Here is a 23,714-nt window from a genome sequence, read left to right on the forward strand (position 1 = left end):
ACAACTTGGAAAGGTGGATCTCTCTCACACGTACCGACACAGACTATCCCGCAATTCAATTGATCCTCAAAGGTTTTTATTGAATAGCGGAATAGGAAATATGATCAAAAAAAGTGTATGTATCTCGCACGTACACAACCACACTAGGCCCCAATTACTATTGTTTGTACCCCTAAAAGGCTAGATGAGGAGTAGGGGGGGTATGGAACAGGCAGCACCCTCAAACCTTCAGAAGTATGAGATGAACCCCAACAACTTGGAAAGGTGGATCTCTCTCACACGTACCGACACAGACTATCCCGCAATTCAATTGATCCTCAAAGGTTTTTATTGAATAGCGGAATAGGAAATATGATCAAAAAAAGTGTATGTATCTCGCACGTACACAACCACACTAGGCCCCAATTACTATTGTTTGTACCCCTAAAAGGCTAGATGAGGAGTAGGGGGGGTATGGAACAGGCAGCACCCTCAAACCTTCAGAAGTATGAGATGAACCCCAACAACTTGGAAAGGTGGATCTCTCTCACACGTACCGACACAGACTATCCCGCAATTCAATTGATCCTCAAAGGTTTTTATTGAATAGCGGAATAGGAAATATGATCAAAAAAAGTGTATGTATCTCGCACGTATACAACCACACTAGGCCCCAATTACTATTGTTTGTACCCCTAAAAGGCTAGATGAGGAGTAGGGGGGGTATGGAACAGGCAGCACCCTCAAACCTTCAGAAGTATGAGATGAACCCCAACAACTTGGAAAGGTGGATCTCTCTCACACGTACCGACACAGACTATCCCGCAATTCAATTGATCCTCAAAGGTTTTTATTGAATAGCGGAATAGGAAATATGATCAAAAAAAGTGTATGTATCTCGCACGTACACAACCACACTAGGCCCCAATTACTATTGTTTGTACCCCTAAAAGGCTAGATGAGGAGTAGGGGGGGTATGGAACAGGCAGCACCCTCAAACCTTCAGAAGTATGAGATGAACCCCAACAACTTGGAAAGGTGGATCTCTCTCACACGTACCAACACAGACTATCCCCCAATTTAACTGATCCCCAAAGGTTTTTGATTAAATAGCGGAATAGAAAATATGATCCCAAAAAAGTGTATGTATATCACACGTACACAACCACACTAGGCCCCAATTACTATTGTTTGTACCCCTAAAAGGCTAGGAGTAGGGGGAGTATGGAACAGGCAGCACCCTCAAACCTTCAGAAGTATGAGATGAACCCCAACAACTTGGAAAGGTGGATCTCTCTCACACGTACCAACACAGACTATCCCCCAATTTAACTGATCCCCAAAGGTTTTTGATTAAATAGCGGAATAGAAAATATGATCCCAAAAAAGTGTATGTATATCACACGTACACAACCACACTAGGCCCCAATTACTATTGTTTGTACCCCTAAAAGGCTAGGAGTAGGGGGAGTATGGAACAGGCAGCACCCTCAAACCTTCAGAAGTATGAGATGAACCCCAACAACTTGGAAAGGTGGATCTCTCTCACACGTACCAACACAGACTATCCCCCAATTTAACTGATCCCCAAAGGTTTTTGATTAAATAGCGGAATAGAAAATATGATCCCAAAAAAGTGTATGTATATCACACGTACACAACCACACTAGGCCCCAATTACTATTGTTTGTACCCCTAAAAGGCTAGGAGTAGGGGGAGTATGGAACAGGCAGCACCCTCAAACCTTCAGAAGTATGAGATGAACCCCAACAACTTGGAAAGGTGGATCTCTCTCACACGTACCAACACAGACTATCCCCCAATTTAACTGATCCCCAAAGGTTTTTGATTAAATAGCGGAATAGAAAATATGATCCCAAAAAAGTGTATGTATATCACACGTACACAACCACACTAGGCCCCAATTACTATTGTTTGTACCCCTAAAAGGCTAGGAGTAGGGGGAGTATGGAACAGGCAGCACCCTCAAACCTTCAGAAGTATGAGATGAACCCCAACAACTTGGAAAGGTGGATCTCTCTCACACGTACCAACACAGACTATCCCCCAATTTAACTGATCCCCAAAGGTTTTTGATTAAATAGCGGAATAGAAAATATGATCCCAAAAAAGTGTATGTATATCACACGTACACAACCACACTAGGCCCCAATTACTATTGTTTGTACCCCTAAAAGGCTAGGAGTAGGGGGAGTATGGAACAGGCAGCACCCTCAAACCTTCAGAAGTATGAGATGAACCTCAACAACTTGGAAAGGTGGATCTCTCTCACACGTACCAACACAGACTATCCCCCAATTTAACTGATCCCCAAAGGTTTTTGATTAAATAGCGGAATAGAAAATATGATCCCAAAAAAGTGTATGTATATCACACGTACACAACCACACTAGGCCCCAATTACTATTGTTTGTACCCCTAAAAGGCTAGGAGTAGGGGGAGTATGGAACAGGCAGCACCCTCAAACCTTCAGAAGTATGAGATGAACCCCAACAACTTGGAAAGGTGGATCTCTCTCACACGTACCAACACAGACTATCCCCCAATTTAACTGATCCCCAAAGGTTTTTGATTAAATAGCGGAATAGAAAATATGATCCCAAAAAAGTGTATGTATATCACACGTACACAACCACACTAGGCCCCAATTACTATTGTTTGTACCCCTAAAAGGCTAGGAGTAGGGGGAGTATGGAACAGGCAGCACCCTCAAACCTTCAGAAGTATGAGATGAACCCCAACAACTTGGAAAGGTGGATCTCTCTCACACGTACCAACACAGACTATCCCCCAATTTAACTGATCCCCAAAGGTTTTTGATTAAATAGCGGAATAGAAAATATGATCCCAAAAAAGTGTATGTATATCACACGTACACAACCACACTAGGCCCCAATTACTATTGTTTGTACCCCTAAAAGGCTAGGAGTAGGGGGAGTATGGAACAGGCAGCACCCTCAAACCTTCAGAAGTATGAGATGAACCTCAACAACTTGGAAAGGTGGATCTCTCTCACACGTACCAACACAGACTATCCCCCAATTTAACTGATCCCCAAAGGTTTTTGATTAAATAGCGGAATAGAAAATATGATCCCAAAAAAGTGTATGTATATCACACGTACACAACCACACTAGGCCCCAATTACTATTGTTTGTACCCCTAAAAGGCTAGGAGTAGGGGGAGTATGGAACAGGCAGCACCCTCAAACCTTCAGAAGTATGAGATGAACCCCAACAACTTGGAAAGGTGGATCTCTCTCACACGTACCAACACAGACTATCCCCCAATTTAACTGATCCCCAAAGGTTTTTGATTAAATAGCGGAATAGAAAATATGATCCCAAAAAAGTTTATGTATATCACACGTACACAACCACACTAGGCCCCAATTACTATTGTTTGTACCCCTAAAAGGCTAGGAGTAGGGGGAGTATGGAACAGGCAGCACCCTCAAACCTTCAGAAGTATGAGATGAACCCCAACAACTTGGAAAGGTGGATCTCTCTCACACGTACCAACACAGACTATCCCCCAATTTAACTGATCCCCAAAGGTTTTTGATTAAATAGCGGAATAGAAAATATGATCCCAAAAAAGTGTATGTATATCACACGTACACAACCACACTAGGCCCCAATTACTATTGTTTGTACCCCTAAAAGGCTAGGAGTAGGGGGAGTATGGAACAGGCAGCACCCTCAAACCTTCAGAAGTATGAGATGAACCCCAACAACTTGGAAAGGTGGATCTCTCTCACACGTACCAACACAGACTATCCCCCAATTTAACTGATCCCCAAAGGTTTTTGATTAAATAGCGGAATAGAAAATATGATCCCAAAAAAGTGTATGTATATCACACGTACACAACCACACTAGGCCCCAATTACTATTGTTTGTACCCCTAAAAGGCTAGGAGTAGGGGGAGTATGGAACAGGCAGCACCCTCAAACCTTCAGAAGTATGAGATGAACCCCAACAACTTGGAAAGGTGGATCTCTCTCACACGTACCAACACAGACTATCCCCCAATTTAACTGATCCCCAAAGGTTTTTGATTAAATAGCGGAATAGAAAATATGATCCCAAAAAAGTGTATGTATATCACACGTACACAACCACACTAGGCCCCAATTACTATTGTTTGTACCCCTAAAAGGCTAGGAGTAGGGGGAGTATGGAACAGGCAGCACCCTCAAACCTTCAGAAGTATGAGATGAACCTCAACAACTTGGAAAGGTGGATCTCTCTCACACGTACCAACACAGACTATCCCCCAATTTAACTGATCCCCAAAGGTTTTTGATTAAATAGCGGAATAGAAAATATGATCCCAAAAAAGTGTATGTATATCACACGTACACAACCACACTAGGCCCCAATTACTATTGTTTGTACCCCTAAAAGGCTAGGAGTAGGGGGAGTATGGAACAGGCATCACCCTCAAACCTTCAGAAGTATGAGATGAACCCCAACAACTTGGAAAGGTGGATCTCTCTCACACGTACCAACACAGACTATCCCCCAATTTAACTGATCCCCAAAGGTTTTTGATTAAATAGCGGAATAGAAAATATGATCCCAAAAAAGTGTATGTATATCACACGTACACAACCACACTAGGCCCCAATTACTATTGTTTGTACCCCTAAAAGGCTAGGAGTAGGGGGAGTATGGAACAGGCAGCACCCTCAAACCTTCAGAAGTATGAGATGAACCCCAACAACTTGGAAAGGTGGATCTCTCTCACACGTACCAACACAGACTATCCCCCAATTTAACTGATCCCCAAAGGTTTTTGATTAAATAGCGGAATAGAAAATATGATCCCAAAAAAGTGTATGTATATCACACGTACACAACCACACTAGGCCCCAATTACTATTGTTTGTACCCCTAAAAGGCTAGGAGTAGGGGGAGTATGGAACAGGCAGCACCCTCAAACCTTCAGAAGTATGAGATGAACCCCAACAACTTGGAAAGGTGGATCTCTCTCACACGTACCAACACAGACTATCCCCCAATTTAACTGATCCCCAAAGGTTTTTGATTAAATAGCGGAATAGAAAATATGATCCCAAAAAAGTGTATGTATATCACACGTACACAACCACACTAGGCCCCAATTACTATTGTTTGTACCCCTAAAAGGCTAGGAGTAGGGGGAGTATGGAACAGGCAGCACCCTCAAACCTTCAGAAGTATGAGATGAACCCCAACAACTTGGAAAGGTGGATCTCTCTCACACGTACCAACACAGACTATCCCCCAATTTAACTGATCCCCAAAGGTTTTTGATTAAATAGCGGAATAGAAAATATGATCCCAAAAAAGTGTATGTATATCACACGTACACAACCACACTAGGCCCCAATTACTATTGTTTGTACCCCTAAAAGGCTAGGAGTAGGGGGAGTATGGAACAGGCAGCACCCTCAAACCTTCAGAAGTATGAGATGAACCCCAACAACTTGGAAAGGTGGATCTCTCTCACACGTACCAACACAGACTATCCCCCAATTTAACTGATCCCCAAAGGTTTTTGATTAAATAGCGGAATAGAAAATATGATCCCAAAAAAGTGTATGTATATCACACGTACACAACCACACTAGGCCCCAATTACTATTGTTTGTACCCCTAAAAGGCTAGATGAGGAGTAGGGGGAGTATGGAACAGGCAGCACCCTCAAACCTTCAGTATGAGATTGTGTTCACTGTACCCCACAAAGATTGAGTTCACTGCACCCCACAATGATTGTGTTCACTGCACCCCACAAAGATTGTGTTCACTGCACCTCACAAAGATTGTGTTCACTGTACCCCCCAAAGATTGTGTTCACTGCACCCCACAAAGATTCTGTTCACTGTACCCCACAAAGATTGTGTTCACTGCACCCCAAAAAGATTGTGTTCACTGCACCCCAAAAAGGATGTTGTTCACTGCACCCCAAAAAGGATGTTGTTCACTCCACCCCAAAAAGATTGTGTTCACTGCACCCCACAAAGATTGTGTTCACTGCACCCCAAAAAGATTGTGTTCACTGCACCCCAAAAATGATTTTGTTCACTGCACCCCAAAAAGGATTTTGTTCACTGCACCCCAAAAAGGATGTTGTTCACTCCACCCCAAAAAGATTGTGTTCACTGCACCCCAAAAAGATTGTGTTCACTGCACCCCACAAAGGATTTTGTTCACTGCACCCCAAAAAGATTGTGTTCACTGCACCCCAAAAAGGATGTTGTTCACTGCACCCCAAAAAGGATTTTGTTCACTGCACCCCACAAAGGATTTTGTTCACTGCACCCCACAAAGATTGTGTTCACTGCACACCAAAAAGGATTGTGTTCACTGCACCCCAAAAAGATTTTGTTCACTGCACCCCAAAAAGATTGTGTTCACTGCAGCCCAAAAAGATTGTGTTCACTGCAGCCCAAAAAGATTGTGTTCACTGCAGCCCAAAAAGATTGTGTTCACTGCAGCTCACACACAGAAAAATGGATGTGGATCACTGACACCTGCCTATCTCCAATCCCACACCACACAGCAATATCGATTGTAGTTTGTAGAACACAGTTTCCCTAAAATTCAGCAGACTCTGTCCCTAACAGGATTGAGAAGAGATCGTAGATCAGGATTGAGTGCAGACCCCACCCCCCACACAGCAATATCGATTGTAGTTTGTAGAAGACACTGACCCTATATAATTCAGCAGACTCTATCCCTAAAATGCCTACAACTCGCCCTGCCTAAACACTCCGACCTGTCCCTCAATTCTATCCGGACACAAATGGTTTTTTCCTGCCTATCTTTCCCTAATCAGCAGCCAGCACGTTGATGTGTGCTCTGTCCCTGAATCTAAGCAGCATAATGACGCCGCTGCGGCTGCCTCGAACTTATAAAGACTTGGTCACATGCTTCAGACGGCCAATCACAGCTACTGAGACATTTGCAGGCATGGCTGGGATGGCTTAAGGCACACCAGTTAAACGATTGTTGATTGGCTGTTGAAAGCCCGCCATGAAAAGAGCGCCAAAGCATGCAAAACCCGGAAATAAAACGACCGAACACGGATTTTTACCCGAACATACAGTAAAGTGTCCGTGTCCGTGTTCGGGTACAAAAAATCCAATTATTCGGTACGAACACGAATAATACAGTCCGTGTTCGCTCAACACTACTGAACACTGGTTAAACTCCACCCAAAGTTTAAAAAAGATTCTGCAAGGAAGTATGAGAACCTCCCCTCACTCTCTAGGAGGACTTAGAAAGAACTCCTATCCTAAAGGGAAAGTAAATGAAAGCTCAGCAGGGGGACTGGGGGCAAAGAGAGGACATTTTGATTATCTCTAGGTGCAGGTGGAATAATACATTGGGCTGCAGCTGCAGACAATTAAAAAGGGGGATGTTTTAAGCATCTTTGCATACAGTCAGAGTAACACCTCTGGCCACAGCAGCCAACAACTAAATTTAGAGATTTCTGCAATTACTATAGTTAAAGAGGTACTTCACACCAAATGTTTTACCTTTTTGCTCTTGTTACGCACAAGTCAGAAACTTCCCCGGGCAGAGTACCCAGCATTGTCCTGTTGCACTTTGTCCCACCACTCTTAATGCCGGGTTTCGTGCTGCCATCTTTGTTGCTGACATCAAGGGGTACTGTCTCCCTCTTCCTGGTTAAGGCAGCCCAGCCCCCAGATAACAAAACTCTAGACCTGCCCCCATCAAGAGGCATCAATGGAATGTAATCTCCCAGGAAGCTCCAGGGGAGAGGAGATGAAGAAAACAAAGAAAATGGAATAAAAAAAGAAAAAAAAAGAAGCAAAAGGTAAATTAAAAACAGGAAAAAATAATAATTGTCATTTTAGATTGCGAAGAGATGAAGAGAGCAGTGATGCCTAGTGCATCTAGCAGGTGGAGGTCCAATATAAATCCTGCAAAAACTGGAGCTAAACAATAGTTGGTAAATTGGGATTAGGAAAATAAAGTGATAAAAACATGCTACAAATGAAGTAAGTCATATGAATTCTTGGAAACTACTCCTATATTAGATCACTCCTTAGCATGGCTGGATAAACTATTAGGCAGGTGGGCTCCCCAACTTCTGTACGTTCTGCATAACTCCCCGATTTGGCTGCCTCGGAAATGGTTTTATAGGATAGAATCCCAGTTTCGGGAACTAATATAGTGCAAAAGGGTGGCTAGGATTAAGCTTAAAACTTTGCAGATGGACAAGGATTGCGGTGGGTTGGCGGTTCCTAACCCCAGAGTGTATTTTCTAGCCTCTCAGGTTCAACATATGGGGGGAAGGGGCCTTTTGGACCCTCTGGACCCTATCGGGTCCCTTTTAGCCCCTCCTGACTCTCCTCACCCGGTGCTTGTCCATCTTGAGGCGGGGTTTTCCCATATGGTGGCAAAGCTGCCGACGCTCACTCTGATTCGCATGGTGTGACGCTGTGTTAAGGGGATGTTGAAGATCAAGGGTTATCTTCCTCAGACTCCGATCTGGCACAATCGCAACCTCTCAGAACTGTTCCGTTTGGAGGGCGCTGCGGTGTGGGAAGCCCATGGTTTATACTTTATGGCACAATTATTCCGTGCCCGGGTGCTGAAATCTTTTCAAGACCTGCAGAGAGAGTTTGATATCCCTAGGCACTGTTTCTTTAGATACCTACAATTATGGCATGCGATGGCGGCTCAGGCAATCTTGTCTACCTGGCTGCCCGATACTCACCGTCTGCTGGGTGAGGTCTTCCAAGCCTCGGACAGGAAGGGTATGATCTCCCTGGTGTATGCTATCCTGTTGGGCTCCTTGCAGGACCCTGCTTCCCTTCCGGCTCGAGCGGGCTGGAAGGGGGATCTCGGACCCTTAGACGGGGAGACCTGGGACTTGTGCCTTTCCTCGATCCCACTGGTGTCGGTGTCGGCCTCTCATAAGCTTTCTCACCTATTTTTGTTTCACAGGGCTTACAGAACACCGGTACAGCTATTCCGTTGGGGCCGCAGGTCTACTCCTCTGTGCCCTAAATGTGACAGGGACCAGGGTACACTCATCCATATGCTGTGGAGATGCCCCAAACTCTTCCGCTATTGGGGTGAGGTGATAGACACAATCTCTAGAGTGTACAACTTTCAGTTGTTGAGGGATCCTGTGGTCTGTTTGCTGGGTGCTCTGGAGGTGGATACGTTGACCCTGAATGCCCACATTGCCGTGTTGAGACTGCTGTACATTGCGCGCAAATTAATCGCTAGATTTTGGATCTCCTCCAGGGTACCGAGCAAGGGCCAGTGGATAGCGCAGGTTAATACCTCTTTGATTAGAGAAAAGCTAACATACCAGCACCGAAAAGCTCACAAGAAATTTGCCTCCTTGTGGCAGCCCTGGCTGGATGATGCGGCCTTGGCTCCATCTCAACTGGTTATGGACCGTTTGCTCATGGGATAGGGTGACACTTTTTGGGTCGACTTCATATGCAGTGTCCTATCATCCTTTTCTTCTCTTTTCTCTTTTTAACTTGTCCTTTCCTTTCTCTTTTCTCCCCCCCCCTTCTTTTTTCTTTCTGTCTATATCTTCCCCCCCTCCCTCTCTTTTTCCCCTAAGGTATCTGCCACTTTTCTTTTCCCTCTTTTTATACTTGGTACTCTAGGTGGGTCCTGGTTGACATACCGAGGTATGTGTTATACAGTTCTGTGTGCATAGTTCTACTATTCCTGGGTGATGATAATGGTATGTTTCTGTTTACAGCTTCCCTATGCACCTGTTCAGAATTGTATTCTATGATGTACTATACACCTGAGTGCGATGTTTTATACATGACATTCTCCTTTTCTTATTGCTGTTCTATGTTTTATATTTTTGTACTATTCTTACCACTGGTTGTGTAACTGGTTATGTCTACTGTTGATGCTATTTATACAGTGTACCGTTTATACTTAATAAATAATATATTTTCTTGAAAAAAAAAAAACTATTAGGCAGAGCTAGCTTGTGGCTATAGGCAGAAAAGGCAAGGGCATATTACCCTGCATAATTATTGGTCATGTATTTTTTTATCCATCATCAGTTGGAATAATTTTCTCATATAAAGTTATATAGAAAACTCGACCTGGAAAACAGGAAAACATCCTGCTTTAAAGAGGTGATTCTAACAGAGGTGATATTTGGGGTGCTAAAGGCTACAGGATCCATTGATGACAATCCAGCCCTGCTCTTTGGAGTAGACACTATTATACATACAGACCACTACAATCTTGAACACTCGCTATTAGGGATGACCTTGGGCATGTTCAGATGCATTTCCGAAACCCATGTGCCCGAGCCTACCAGGAAGCTGTGACCTGTAATAGGCCAATCATTTTCAGTTGAAGCATTCCTCACACTACAGCTGCAGTAAACAAGGGGACAGGTATAACTGTGGCTTTAGGATGTGGAATGCCTCAGGTGCAAATGATTGCATAATAAAGGTGACAGCATCCTCAGACACATGGGTTTGAAAGTGCATCTGAACATGCTCCAGCTCATCTCTACCTGCTACTCTGAACTTAACTACCATGTAATGGTTAGGGTGTCAGGAACCATGATTCAGACTGAGACAGAAAATGCAGTAAAAATCACACCTTTAATATAATGGTAACAAATGGTATAGAACAGTAAGACCCCATTCACACTAGCGCGACTTGTCCGGCGACTTGGTCACCTGACAAGTCGCGGTGGGTCGCCCGCCATTGAATAGTACAGGACCCGTTCTAAAAGGGGCGACACAAGTCGCTCCGACTTAGAAAAAGGGTCCTGTACTACTTTGGGGCGACCTGGAGGCAACTTGCATTGACTTCAATGATATGAAGTCCGTGCAAGTCGCGCCGAGGTTGCGGTGCACACAGGTCGCCCCAGCAAGTCGTGTCGCGCCAGTGTGAATGGGCGCTAAACGTAGTCAAAACATAAGCAAGGGGTCTGAAGCCAAAACAGGAAGTAAGATGAGCCAGTGATCAGGAAACAAGAAATCAGTGTGGTCTGAGGCAGAGGAACAGAATCATGAACCAGAAGGGACGTCAACTGGGCAAAGTTTTTCACAAGAACACAGCAAAGAAACTCCAGAAATGTTTACTAGGCAAGGCAGGAAAAGGATGGACAAGGCAGCTTAAATAGTCAGACGGGGCTGGCTGTAGGCGGGACTGATGAGCAGATAATGAAAAGCAGGTGAGCCACTGAGGAAACAATAAGTGCTGACGATTATCTGACAGCTGAGCAACCTGAGCAACCTGAGCACAGAGAAGAGAGCTGCTGCGAGCCCAGCCCTGACAGTACCTCCTCCTCAACGACCCCTCCCCCTTGGAGGGGCACCAGGTTTGAGGGGAAAACATTTATTGAAAGCACAGAGGACAGGAGGATGCATGTCCGAGGATGAGACCCAAGAGTGTTTCCCTGGACTGTACCCTCTCCAAAGAACAAAGTACTACATGCGCCCATGGAACCTACAAGAGTCAATGATCGATTGTATCTCACACTCCTCATTGTTCTCAACCTGAACCAGGCGAGGATGTGGTACCGAGGCAGTGAAGCGGTTGCACACCACAGGTTTTAATAAGGTTTTAATAAGGAAACATGAAATACATTTGAAAAACTCATGTTAGAAGGAAGGTCTAATGCGTAAGTCGGAGGTTACGATATGCTAGCCAGACCCTGTCCCCAACTTGGTAGGAAGACGCAGGTAGGCGTTGGCAGTGAGCATTGAGTCTGTACCTATCACTGGAACATTGCCAAGGACTCCTGGACCTGCACTCATGTGGAACGGAGATCATGCAGATGCTCCTCTAATGCAGGAATTCTTTGAGGATAAAATGTGTGATGCAACATTGATGTCTGCAAGCCATAATTCACCATAAACATGAAGTGGCATTGATGGCACTATTGTTAGCAAACTCCACCCAAGGTAAGAGGTCTGACCAGTTGTTATGGTGATCAGAAATATAGCAACGTAGGAACTGCCCCAAGGCTTGGTTGGCTTATTCTGCAACCCCATTGGACTGTGGGTGATACTCCAAGGAGAAGAAAAGCTGAATTCCCAACCGTGCAAAAAAGACTCACCAAAACCTGGACACAAACTAGCTACTTCTGCCTGAGATGGTAACCTCGGGTAGCCCATGTAACCGAAAGATCTCCCAAGCAAAAATGGATGCCAGTTCTTTGGATGTAGGCAACTTCTTAAGTGGAATACAAAGAGACATCTTTGAGAACCAGTCAACCACCATAAGAATGATTGTGTTGCCCTGGGAGTTAGGTAACTTAAAAATAAAATTCATAGACAAGTGAGTCCAAGGCCTCTCTCCATTTAGTATGGGTTGTAGAAGGCCCATTGGAAGGTGTCGTGGTGTCTTTCTCTGAGCACACATGGAACAAGCGGGTACAAAGGTGGTTAAATCGGCAAAGAGACTAGGCCACCAGAATTGTTGAGAAATAGAGCAGATGAGCTGATTTTTCCCAGGGTGACCCACTGCCTTGGGAGAATGATATGTCCGGAGCAAAGCAGTGCAGAGATTCTCGGGGACAAAACAGCAGTCACAAGGTTTTTCAGGAGGAGAATGGATCTGAGCAGCAAGAATTCTGTCACCCAAAGGTGAAGTGCGAATAGTGGCTAGAATGCGATCTGGAGGTATCACAGGAGTAGGAACCGACTCTATCTTGGAGGAAGAGGAAACTGTTGTGACAATGCATCAGCCCTTACATTCTTACTGCCGGGTAAGAATGAGACTATGTAATAGAAGCTTGACAGAAAAGGAGCCCGTCGTGCCCTTCTGAGAGATAAGGATTTAGCCTCCAACAAGAATGGTAGATTCTTATGGTCAGTCAAAATGAGGACCGGCACAGTCGTACCCTTGAGGAGATGCCTCTATTCTTTAAGAGCTAAAATGATAGCTACCAATTCTCTGTCCGCAGTCTCATAATTGCATTCTGCAGGAGACAATTTCTGAAAAAAGTAGCCACTCTCAGAGGTAGGATGTTAAGACAGAATAGTGCCTACACCAGTCTGAGATGCATCAACCTCAGGAATGAAGGGTAACATAGGATCAGGATGTGCCAGCACACGAGCTGAAACGAAGACAGCCTTGAGAGGCTCAAAGGCTTTAATGGAATCCGGAGACCAATTCTGTGAGTTGCCATCCTTCCTCGTCATATCAGTCAGGGGTTTGACCAGAGAAGAAAAGTTACGAATACATTGAGTCCACTGTAGAACTGCAAATAGTTTCTTTGAGTCCACTGAAAAACCAGCAGTAGAAATGACATAACCCAGAAATGTAAACTGTTCACGATGGCACTCGCATTTCTCCAACTTGCAATACAGGGTATTATCTCCCAACCTCTGTAGCACACGGGAGACATCTGTGTGATGGCTCTCTAGGGATTTTGAAATATATGAGAATATCTTCGATATAAACCACCACACATTGATGTAACATATCTCGGAGGACTTTGTTGATGCATTTCTGAAAAACTGAAGGAGTGTTGCAGGGACCAAATGGAATTACAAGGTATTCGCAATGTCCAGTCCTGATATTAAATGCAGTTTTCCATGCGCCGCCCTCCTTGATCCTCCAGAGATTGTATGCCCCTCTCAAATCAAGCTTAGTGAAAACCGTGCCTCCCTTGCGGCAGTCAAATAGTTCCGTAATCAGTGGAATCGGAAAATCATTCTTAACCATGATGCGATAGAGACCCCTATAATCGATATAAGGTCTCAGTTCACCACTCTTCTTTTTCACAAGGACAAAGTCAGCTTCAGCAGGAGACGAGGACATGCAGATCAACCCTCGAGAAAGTGAATCAGAGACAGACAAAGTGTAGACCCGGCCACGAGATGGCATGGCACCATGTTGAAGGTCAATTGCACAATCATACGACCGGTGTGGAGGCAAATTCCCGGCTTGACCTTTGTCAAAGACATTGCTAAATTTGTGTTACTCGTCTGTCAAGGAGGAGAGTGAAGAGGTGCACAAGACCTTAACTACTTTCTGAAAACATGTCTTACTGCATTGTGGCGACCAGGAAAAAAACCTCAGCATGATGCCAATCAAAAGAGGGGATGTGCCTCGGTAACAAAGAATAACCAAGCACCACCAGGTAATGAGGCGAGTTAATGACTTGAAAGATTATCTCATAGTGCAGAGCCCCTACAGCCATGGTCAACGGAGCAGTCTCATGAGTCACATGGGCAGGCTGTAAAGGTCTTCCATTAATAGCCTCAATGGCAAGTGGAGTGGCACAAAGCTGCAGCAGAATCGAGTGCTTAGAACCAAAGGCACTATTTATGAACAGGCCTGCAGCCCCAGAATCGATTAGAGCCTGTGTATCGATGGATGACTCAGATCAAGAAAGGGTAACCAGAACTAGAGGCTTATACTTTAGGATAACTGCCAAAAATGCCACCTAAGGTCTGTCCCCTACAGGACCTCAGGTGCAGGTGTTTCCTGGACGGGTAGGACAAGACTTCAATTTGTGACCTGTCTGGCCACAAAAAAGGCACAATCTCTCCCTTCTCCTAAAGGCCCTCTCCTTCGCAGAGAGATATGTGAAGCACAACTGCATGGGTTCTACTTCACTGGCAGACTCGGTACCAGGAGGCATGGGAGGTGAGGGAGGAAACAAACGTACAGGAGGCTTATAAAAGCGCTCCTCAAAGGGAGGTCTCTCTCAGAGTCTGGAGTCATTGAGAATGGCAAACGTGATTAACTTCTCCAGATCTGTAGGTATGTCTCGGGCTGCTATCTCATCTTCAATGTTATCAGAGAGACCATGAGAAAAAGCAGCCACGGGGGCCTCATTATTCCAAGAAACCTCTGCCTCCAGGGTACAGAATTTAATATTGTAATCAGCAACAGTTCTCATACTCTGTTTGATGGACACGAGGCTCTTGGCAGAAGAAGTGGAGCCAGCATCAAATACCCTTTTGAAGGAAGCCACAAAGGAAGCCACAAACTCAAAGTAACTCAGGAAAATGGGCTTTTGCATCTCCCATAGAGGGTTTGCCCAGGTCAAGGCTCTATCAAAGAGCCAAGAAATAATGAAACCTACTTTGCTTGTGTCCATTGGGAACGCCTGGGGCAGCATCTCAAAGTATATCCCAGCCTGGTTGAGAAACCCTCTGCATTTAAATGGATTGCCCCCAAAATGCTGAGGAAGTGGGGCGGAACCAGACATACCACTTACAAAGGTAATATTCAAGGCGGATGCCTGCACATAGACTGGAGCAGCAGCAGGGATGGCCTGCAACACTGGATGTACCCGAACTCCCACAGTGGGAGGATCCAGGTGAGCAATACGAATCAGGAGCATCTTTAACGCTATGGCAAACTGATCCATGGGTTGGTCCTGCTCATTCAATTTGAAAAAAAAATTACCAATAGGTAGATTGCCTGCATCTTCTGAATTCATGGCCCTCGTCTACTGTCAGGAACCATGAATCAGACTGAGACAGAAAATGCAGTAAAAATCACACCTTTAATGTAATGGTATAAATTGTACCAAATAGTAAATGTAGTCAAAACATAAGCCAGGTGTCGGAAGCCAAAACGGGAAGTCAGTTGAGCCAGTGATCAGGAAACCATATATCAGCGTAGTCTGAGGCAGAGTAACAGGATCAGAAGGGACGGCAGCCGGGCAGAGTCTTTCACAGGAACAAAGCAGAGAAACTCCAGATATGTTGACTAGGGGAAGGCAGGAAAGAAATAAACAAGGCAGCTTAAATGGCCAGAAGGAGCTAGCTGTAGGCAGGACTGATGAGCAGATAATGAAAACCAGGTGAGCCACTGAGGAAACAATGAGTGCTGCCAATTATCCAACAGCTGAGCAGCCTGAGCAGAGAAAAGAGAGCTGCTGCGAGCCCAGCCCTAACATAGGGATGAGTTTAGGCATATTCTGATCCTTGTCAGAACCCACCTGAGCTATACTGCAAGAAAGTTGTCATCTGTACTAGGTCAATTATCAAAGTAGTTGAGGTATTCCATATACAAGGGACGTGTAGAATGCCTCAACCGCTTAAAACCGGCCAAGGACAGGGCGGGATTACTCAGGTAGGTTCAGACGAGGATCCGAACATGCTGAGCATATCCTTATTTATAATCATCTTGTGTTTCATCCAATGAACAAATTAGTATTACATTGATGCTAATGCAAATCCTGCATAATTTTTCAAGTTTGGTTATTAAATATAGTTGAAAGTTATTACAATTGTTCAAAAAACTGTTACAAACAATATTTTAGAGAGGAATTTATTGCCAAATAGAGCTTTGTGATAGGACTCTTTCTACAGATGTAATTGCTATCAAACTCTTCCTTTAAAATGCATTGCTACAGGCAGTCTATTCTGTCAGCAGGGGATTAAGGATAAGATTCCGAGGAATGGCTAAAACTGTAGCAGCCTGAGACAAGAAGAAAGAAAAGGTTTAATAAACACAAGGATTCACATCAATCCCAGAGGGTTTCATTTTCTCAAGGGAGCGCAATTTGAAAAGCTTTCGGAGGAAGTGGGTGATCAATAGCAGCAATTGGAGTTTCTCTGTTAGACGAACAAAACTTAGTGCATTTCGTAGTCTCCCATTTGCCTTTCAATACATTTTGACCTAAATACCAGAGAACAGAGCGATTTCAATTTTCTTATTTTAAATGTTTATAGAATTTTGATATCAAAGCTGGGAAATGAATTGTTGGTGGAATGAGTATTGTCAGACAGAGAAACCAGTGTGTTAGTGTTGAGAGGCTGGTCACAGCCATGTACTTTAGCTAGACAAAGAGTAGTTACCAAGCGTGTCTGGCCAACACAGCACATGGAAGGGGTTAGGTGGCAAATCTTTTCAAGTGGAAGAAAGGGTTAACATCTGGTACAGCGGGGTCAATTGCACTTCATGGGAATGTAGCTCCCAGAGTTTTTGAATTTTCTTAATGTATTCTGGCAGCTGCCAGGCTCAGTGTGGATGTATTGTCTGTCTAAAATATCCCAGTACAATTAGGCCGGGGCTACAGCTGACTTTATTGGCTTGTTAGAAAAAATTTTTTTAACTCATTGCTGCTATTGCTTTAGTTGTAATACCCAGAATGCAGTTGAGGCAGTTGTCAACAAGAGGTTAAATGTTTTTCTAAACAAGTGATTCAAATCTTATAGCCTAACTAAACCCAAAACCAAACATTGAATATGTTGTGGCTTACAATTAATGGCTGTGGTGGTTAAATTTGTTTTCTTTTTTCAAGGTTTTATTTCTTTATTTTCATCTGATTGGCTAATAACACACCTCCTGTCTTAGGCAGACCATACACGGTGCACATTTATTTCCTGCAACCCAATTTGCATGATTCCCCCATCAACACAGATGGTGCTGATGGGGGAATCCCTCCTGCCGAGCCAAGTGGTGTACCCGGATTTCGCTAAGGCGTTTGATACAGTTCCCCACAAGCGCTTAATTTATAAAATAAGGTCTGCAGGCATCGATCGCAAACGCAAGGTTTGCTCTTGGATACGGAACTGGCTAAAAGGGCGTGTCCAAAGGGTGGTAATAAATAGCGCATACTCAGACTGGTCTGAGGTGGTAAGTGGGGTCCCCCAAGGCTCAGTCCTGGGACCAACCCTGTTCAATTTGTTCATAAACAGCATTGAGGATATGATCAGTAGTTCTATATCAGTTTTTGCAGATGACACAAAATTGGGCAGGGCAATAACTGCACAGCATGAGGCAGATATCCTACAGAATGACCTGGACAAAAAAACAGAGTGGGCAACGACATGGCAAATGAGGTTTAATGTGGAGAAGTGTAAGGTTTTGCACTTGGGGACTAAAAAAATAAAAGCACAATACACTTTAGGGGGGGGAACCTTTGGGGGAATCAAAAATGGAGAAAGATCTGGGAGTCTTGGTAGAGGATAGACTAAGCAATAGCATGCAATGTCAAGCGGCAGCTGCCAAAGCCGTCAGAATATTAGCATGCATAAAGAAAGGGATGTATTCCAGAGATAAAACTATAATCCTACCATTTTATAAAACTCTGGTCCGACCGCATCTGGAGTATTCTGTCCAGTTCTTGTCGCCAGTCCTCAGGAGGGATGTGTTGGAGCTGGAGAGAGTCCAGAGAAGGGCAACTAAACTAATTAGGATTAGGAAAGGATTGCATGAGGACTCGAGGGCATACAATGCGATTAGAGGAGAAGCGTTTTAACCTCAGGCAACGCAGGGGGTTCTTTACTGTTAGGGCTACAGGATTGTGGAACTCTCTACCACAAGAGGTGGTTTCTGCGGGAAGTATGGTTGCTTTCAAAAGACTCTTGGACGTACATCTCAATGATCAGAACATTCAGGGGTATGAGAGATGATTACGGCCACACACACCTACACAGTTTGAACTGGATGGACTATTGTCTTTATTGTTTTTTTTCAACCTCAACTACTATGTAACTATGTAATTATCTTCTGGAGGGGAAGGCAGGGGAAGCTGTCGTGGGTGTGAGACATCAGGGATCTTTTAAACTGATGTCTCACCTGCCTTCTATTGAAGCTAATGGAATTTAAATCATGCTCCAATAGCTTCTTCTCTGGCTTCAAAAGCCAGGGAAAGTGTCACCTAAAAAAAACAAAGTGACATTTTACATGTGGCTTCTGGGTTCATTCTAGCTAGGGGAGATTAGCGAATGGATGTTCACTGGTCTCCCTCCGCTCTACCGATTGACACCTGCCACGTGGGTCCCCGGAAACCAAAGGGTCCACACCAGGTGTCAGAGAAAGTGATCCAGCATCTGTACAGCCACTGGTACAACAGATTGTACAGCTGTACAACAGATGGCTATTATGAAAAAGTTGAGAGTCGACTTGGGAAGGGTAAACCCCTCGCTGCCACCACTGTAAGGGATGCAGTAGTGTCAGTTTAAGAGTTAACTTTAGGTAGATATAAAAATACATAAATACATGCAGTTCTGTAATCAATATTGCATTACAAAATGTTTTTTTTTTTTTAATGCATGCAATTTAAGTACCTGATTTTGAGCTGACATCATCACTCTCTGTACAGCATAGCTGGAATGTGAGAGGACGAAGTATGAGGAGTAAATCAGTTCACATGCTGACACGAAGCATGTTGACAAGAATAGAAAGGAGAGATGACCTCATCTCTGGACTGCTTCTTCTTATGCTGTCCAGTACCAGGATGGGACAGATAGATGATGACCTGGGCTCAGAAGAAGTGGGTTGAACCATGCTAGCCATCTGACGGAATCTCTGGATTGAAGGTAAATATTGCTATTGTTATTTTTTCTTTTAATCGGGCTATTTATTTTTATCCTGTTTTTTTTTTTCTGGCTGGAGTTCTGCTTTAATCTATTCATTTGATAATCTACTGATATTGATAGTGATTACAACTATGGAAAATCAAGTGTGTAGAGGTTTTGTGATCATTTTCATTTTAAATTATAAAGTAAGTGATTTGATAATGTTGATGACAATGCTTGTGAATTTTCTTTTGCTTGTTAATTTTCAAGCATGCAAAAACAAACTCAAAATGAAAATAAATGATGTTATTTATATTTATTTATAATATAAGTATTATTAAATCACCTTTGGTAATACTTTTAATTGTGATTTTGATTAACTTAAAGAAAAGAAAAACACAACATGTACTGTATAGTACTTGTAACATGCATTAAACTTTTTAAATCTTAAAAAGTTGATGCATGTATGGCCAGTGTCAATGCCCTACATAGTAATAAAAAATAACTAGTTAAATCACAAATCAGAATAAATGTTTTATTATAGCTAAGATATTTTTTACATGATTGAGCATATTTAATAATGCAATGCAAAATGCAGTCATGTGTAGTAATTCATAGCCGTCCATAAGAGATTAGTTTTCCTTAGCCCACAGTAAGCTTTTGGAGCTGAATTCTGATTAAATGGCAGGGGTTAATGCACACTTTTTTGTTTGACGTTATTAAAAGTGCTGATGTGTGGCGTAATTAAAAAAAAAATGATATGCAGGTATAAAAGATACAAATTAATGCAGCTCTGTATTCGTTACTACAACATTAGGGGATTGTTCACACCTCTTGAGGCGCATGTGTGTTTGGTGCAGCATGTTAAAAATTGTACCTGCCATACTTTTTGGGTGTTCTTTACTTCACTGAACACAGAGAAAAATCTCTTAGCAGGTACACATTTTGTGAATTCAGCGGTGCACTTCAGGGAGATAGGAGGGAAGAGGACTTTAAGGAGAGAGTAGGGAGATCTGTATTGGGAGGGATTTTGGAGGTCCCCTGCATTGAGGGGGTGATATGTGGGGGAGAAATTGGGAGAGAGGCCTGTATTGGGGTGAAAGGTCTGTACCAGGGGGATTTGGCCGGGAGGAATTCTGAACTGGGGAGAATTTGGGGACAAGAGGTGGCATAGGGGAGGGGAATTTGTACAGGGAAAAGGGGTTACATTTTATTCTACTGTGTACACCGGCCTGTGCACTACATATTCTTGACTAGGGATGAGCTTTGAGTTTGAGTCGAACGTAAGTTTGACTCAGGGGAACTGAACCCACAGCCATCTCTTTGCAAGCCTGGTATGCTACCACCTACGCCACCATTAAGCCTGCTTAATCTGAACTTTTATCTCATCCACTGTGTGTAGGGTGAGATAGGAGTTAGTTAGGAAGGGAAAGTGTGTCTAGCCTAAGCGTGCTTCATGTTGGCGTAGCTGGTAGAATACCAGGCTTGCAATTGTAAGGTTTTGGGTTCTAATCCACTGGCCAGCAGGTTGCCTTTAAGTGGAATTCTATAGTTAATAATACATTGCTGGCAGAGAGAGAGATTTCTGCTTTCTACAGTTTGTTGCAGTGCATACCACAAAGATATATATATATATATATATAGGCACTTCAGTTTATATCAGTTTATGTCAGTATTGCTGAAATAAATGGTGTGTTCATACCAGTTCATACCAGGCCCCTCGGGTCTGATATGGATTTAAAGGAGAACCCAAAATTTAAAAAAAATGTGAAAAATAGAAAAAAAAATAAAAAAAAAAAGAAGCTCCTGCCTGCTCCTACCGATGCTTCCCGCGCTCTGAGCTGCTTTGAGTGTGACAGCTCTTTTATAGGGACCTGACGTCACAAGCCGCCCCACAATGTACTGCTCAGGTGCAGTGAATAAATTACTGATGTCATGTAGTTTATTTACTGCACCTGAGCAGTGCATTGTGGGGCAGCTTGTGACGTCAGGTCCCTATAAAAGAGCTGTCAAAATTGAAACAGCTCATAATGTGGGAAGCGTCCGGAGAAGCAGGAGCTTCTTTTTTTTTTCTTCTATTTTTCAGGCGGCTGGGCGACTGATCATCGGGGGACACTATTTTTTATTTTTTTAATAAAGGACTTTTTCAAAACTGGCTTTTGTCTTTATTTCTTTTTTTGTACACTTTTTTTGCTGAATGAGTAGGGGTACGATGTACCCAATATCCAATTACATAGGGGGTTGGCCGGGATCTTCCAGATTCCGATTAGCCTCCCCCCGCAGACCTCGACAACCACAGCCCAGGTTGTCGGGAAGAGACCCCTGTCCCCATTAACATGGGGGCAAGGTGCTTTGGGATGGGGGGGCAGTGTCTCCCCTGCCCCAAAGCACCCACCCCCTCCATGTTGAGGGCATGTGGCCTGGTATGGTTCAGGAGGGGGGGCGCTCACTCTCCCCCACCCCCATCCTGGCCAGCCAGGCTGCGTGCTCGGATAAGGGTCTGGTATGGATATTAGGGGGAACCCCACGCTGTTTTTTTTTAAATCTTGGTGTGGGGTTCCCCTTAAAATCCATACCAGACCCGAGGGGGTCTGGTATGGATTTTAGGGGGACCCCATGCCGTTTTTTTCTTATTTTTTTATCTGTATTCCCGGGAGCCGACAATACATTACAGTCGTGAGCAAGTTTAAATTACACTTTTTCCTTTAGAAATGTCAGTATTGCTGCAGCAGGCTACAAACATCGCACAAATGCGCCACTTTACAGGCACATTAAGCCCTCCCCCCCCCCGGCACAGTATTTAAAGGAATTTTTCATTTTTATTTTTTCACTTTAAACATTATTAAAATCACTGCTCCTGGAAAAATTATCATTTTAAAATCATTTTTTTGCATTGATTCATGTCTCCCGGGGCAGTACCCAGGTCCCCATACACTTTTTTTTGGGCCAATAACTTGCATTTAAGCCTTTAAAATGAGGACTTTTGATTTTTCATGTTCGTGTTCCATAGACTTTAATGGAGTTCGCATGTTCACTAGAACATTTCCCCTGTTCAAGATGTTCTGGTGTGAACCGAACAGGGGGTGTTCAGCTCATCACTATTCTTGACCCTTGCTCTTTGTGTTACAAACTGCTAAACCCTCTATCGCGTTCAATGTGCTCTATGTGTTACCTATTCATGACCCCTGCCCTCTGTGTGTTACACACTCCTGACCTCTGCCTTCTATGTGTTACACATTCCTGACTCCTGCATTTTGTGTGATATGCACTCCCGACCTCTGCCCTCTGTGTGATATGCATACCTAAACCCTGTCCTCTGTGTGTTACACACCCCTGACCCCTGTCCTCTGTGTGCTTCACACTCCTGACCCCTGTCCTCTGTGTGATTTGTACTCCTGACCCCTGTCCTTTGTGTGATATGCACTCCTGACCCCTGTCCTCTTTGTGATATGCACTCCCGACCCCTGTGTGATATGCACTCCTGACCCGTGTCCTCTGTGGGATATGCACTCCTAGCCCCTGTCCTCTGTGTGATAAGTACTCCTGACCCCTGCCTTCTATGTGTAACACACTTCTGACCTCTGCACTCTGGGCATTACATATCACTGACCCCTGCTTACTGTGTGTTACACACTTCTGACCTCTACACTCTGGGCATTACATATCCCTGTCCCCTGCTTACTGTGTGTTACACACTCCTGACCCCTGCACTCTAGGCATTACGTATTCTTGACTCCTGCTCTCTGTATGTTATACACTCCTGATCCCTGCATTCTAGCTGTTACATTCTTCTTGACCCCAGCTCTCTGTGCATTATGTACTCCTGCTCCAAAATTTTCTTTATTCACAGATTATATATATATATCCAAATTTCCAAACTATGATAGTAGCAAATTTAAACAAAACAGGAATAGCAAAAAAAAAAAATTTTGCCTGAAATTCGAATCGAATTAGAGAACAAAATTTACTTCAAAAACAAATTTGAAATATAAACATATTGATGACTATTGCTGAATTCCTTCAAAAACCATGTCTGTGTTCGAATATAGAATAGCATAGAATCAAACAGAATAGAAAAGACTAAAACCATCCTCTGAAATTCGAATTTCAAATAGAATAGCATAGAACCAGCTATTCTTATTATATTAAATATTATTTGGCCGATTAGATTTTTTCGATTCGAATTTGATCTGAATACTTTTGAATCCATTGGAAAAATTTTAATCCGGTTGACAATGAATAAACAAAACCAAACAAAACTAATTTTGTTACAAATGCACCAAAACAAAATTAGTAGCTTAACGAATCAGTCCGAAATAAAACAGATAAAACTGATTTTTTTATTCTGCACATGTCTACTCTCCGTGCCTTAAGCACCCCTGTTATCTGCTTAATTCACTCCTGAACCCTCTGATCTGTTTCTTACACATTCCTGATCCCCTGCACTCTCTGTTACACAGTCTTGACCCCA

Source organism: Pelophylax lessonae (genome assembly GCF_965119305.1).
Source record: "Pelophylax lessonae genome assembly, chromosome: 2".
Taxonomy (NCBI): domain Eukaryota; kingdom Metazoa; phylum Chordata; class Amphibia; order Anura; family Ranidae; genus Pelophylax; species Pelophylax lessonae.